Genomic DNA, 2,246 nt, shown 5'->3' on the forward strand with positions numbered 1-2,246 from the left:
CCAGACCCAGTGGGCTTCTAACCACTTCAGGGACACGTCCACCTCAGGACCTTTGCCCACGGTTCCTGCCTGGGCCTCTCTCCGTTTAGTCGCTAAGTTGTGTCCAACTCTGCGACCCCATAGAATGTAGCCCGCCAGCGTCCTCTGTCCATGGATGATTGTCCAGGCAAGAATACTGGGGTGGGTTGCCATTTTCTTCTCCAGAGGGTCTTCCCAACCCAGGGATCAAACCCAAGTCTCCTGAGTCTTCTGCACTGCAGGCAGAGTCTTTACCACTGAGCCACCTGTGATATTGGTCCTGAGAAACAATTCAACTGGCCTATCAAGTCAACTGGTTCTACCAACATAATGCTACCAAAAAACCTGAAAGCCTTAGCATTCACACCTCAGACTAGATCAAAGAGACAATACTCTTTAAGCTACAGTTTCATGATTATATAGAAAATCACTGACCTTCAGACAATAAATTCATACTATACTAGGTATTTTAAAGTGATTTTTACCTCTTTTAAAGAAGGGATCAAAATAATAATTGGGATTTTTAAAAATGAAAAATGAGATTCACTCGAAGTTAGTAAAATGAATCAGTGACCCAAATCTATGGACTCTCCAAATAATTAGTTCTACCCAGGCTGCCAGGTCTAGAGATCCAGAGATCTAACTCCCTCATCACCCTACCTCCTTCAAGTCTGCACAAATATCTTCTACATGAAGCCTTCCCAGACCATTTTATTTAAATTGCAACTCCTCCCCCCTCCTTCCCAGCTTTCCAGGCTCTCTTTCCCAGGGCCCCTTTTCTGCAGTGTTCTCTCCAAAAGTACTTCTCAGCCTTCAACATCCTATATATTTATTGTCTGTCTTCCTCATGAGAATATCAGGGCAGGGATTTCTTTTTATTCACTGAATTCCTAGTACCTAGAACAGGGCTCGGCACATGGTAGGCACTCAAATTTTTCTTGTTAAACACAGGAAATACCAGATACATGGAGAATTGCATTAGCACTATAAAGGAAGAGAAAAGGAAAACCAACCCTTCTGAATCACCTTTCTATGGCCCAGCCCTGTGCCAGGCCCCTTCACAGCCCATCTTCTCAGAATGGCATCTTCAAGGGATGAACCCATGCTTCATGCCATACAGACCAGGGTTCAAATCCTGATTGGGCCACTCCCTAGCTGTGTGACTCTGAACAAGTTACTTCACCTCTCTGAACTTCACTTTCATTTGTAAGATGGGGACAAAAATGACTTGGGGTTGGTGGGCTTCTCTGCCCCCATGGAAAGGGCACCTAACATGGGACCAGCCACTGGGCTCCTGCAACTTCACCCAGGCTCGTATGTCCATAGACTAAGCACTGGGCCAAGAAGCGGGGATGGTTTGCTTACCCCAATGAGCATAACCCAGTCTCCATGGCCAGGGAGCCAATAGCCACCCATAGAGACCCACCATCTGGCCACAAAGCAGAGCATGGCATGGCCCAGAATTCCCAAGGCCTGGGAAAATCAGGCGGCTTTGTGGAAATGATATCTGAGCCAGACCTCAAATGTTAAGCAGCCCCCAACCCCTGGACTTGGACCTCTCAGCTTCATTTCCTACCACTCCCCAGTGGCCAATCAACCCATTTGCTGCCACTGAGCTGTTGCTCTTGAGGTTCCCTCCACCTAGTCTACCCACTCCCCTCAACTCCCAGGAGCCTGCCCAAGTTCATCACTGTGACTGAGGAGAGTCCTAGGAGGACCAGGAACAACATGTGAGTCCCTTGAGTGCTTCCTAAAGAAAGGAATCCCACACCCCAAGCTCAAGCAGCATCTCCTCCAATAAGCCTGCTAGATTTCTCCCATTGGAAGTGCTCATCCTCTCCAGTGAAGCAGTCTCACGGACTTGGTAGTACACTGAGGGTTTGCTCTTAGTCTCCTGGATTCAGTGGCCGATCCCCTTAGCCTAAGACCACACCCTGCTGGCTAGGTATCCCCGCTCCAGGAGACATCTCTTTGATGATCAGACACAGGCAGGGCTGGGCGCAGGGTGGCCCATCTGCAGGGCCCTCCTCCGGTCATTTGGGGGCAGGTAAGGTGATGCCAGCACAGATGGCAGGCAGCTCCAGGATGAGTCAGGAGAGAAATCCGACCCTCCCCATGGGCGAGCAGGAACCTGAAAGGTGGCATCAACCTGAGCTGGGGGTGGCAACAAGTGGGACGAGGGGAAGGGGGCCCAGGCCAGGGAGGCAAGCAAGCAAAAGGCCACCAGC

Source organism: Cervus canadensis, chromosome 21 (genome assembly GCF_019320065.1).
Source record: "Cervus canadensis isolate Bull #8, Minnesota chromosome 21, ASM1932006v1, whole genome shotgun sequence".
Taxonomy (NCBI): domain Eukaryota; kingdom Metazoa; phylum Chordata; class Mammalia; order Artiodactyla; family Cervidae; genus Cervus; species Cervus canadensis.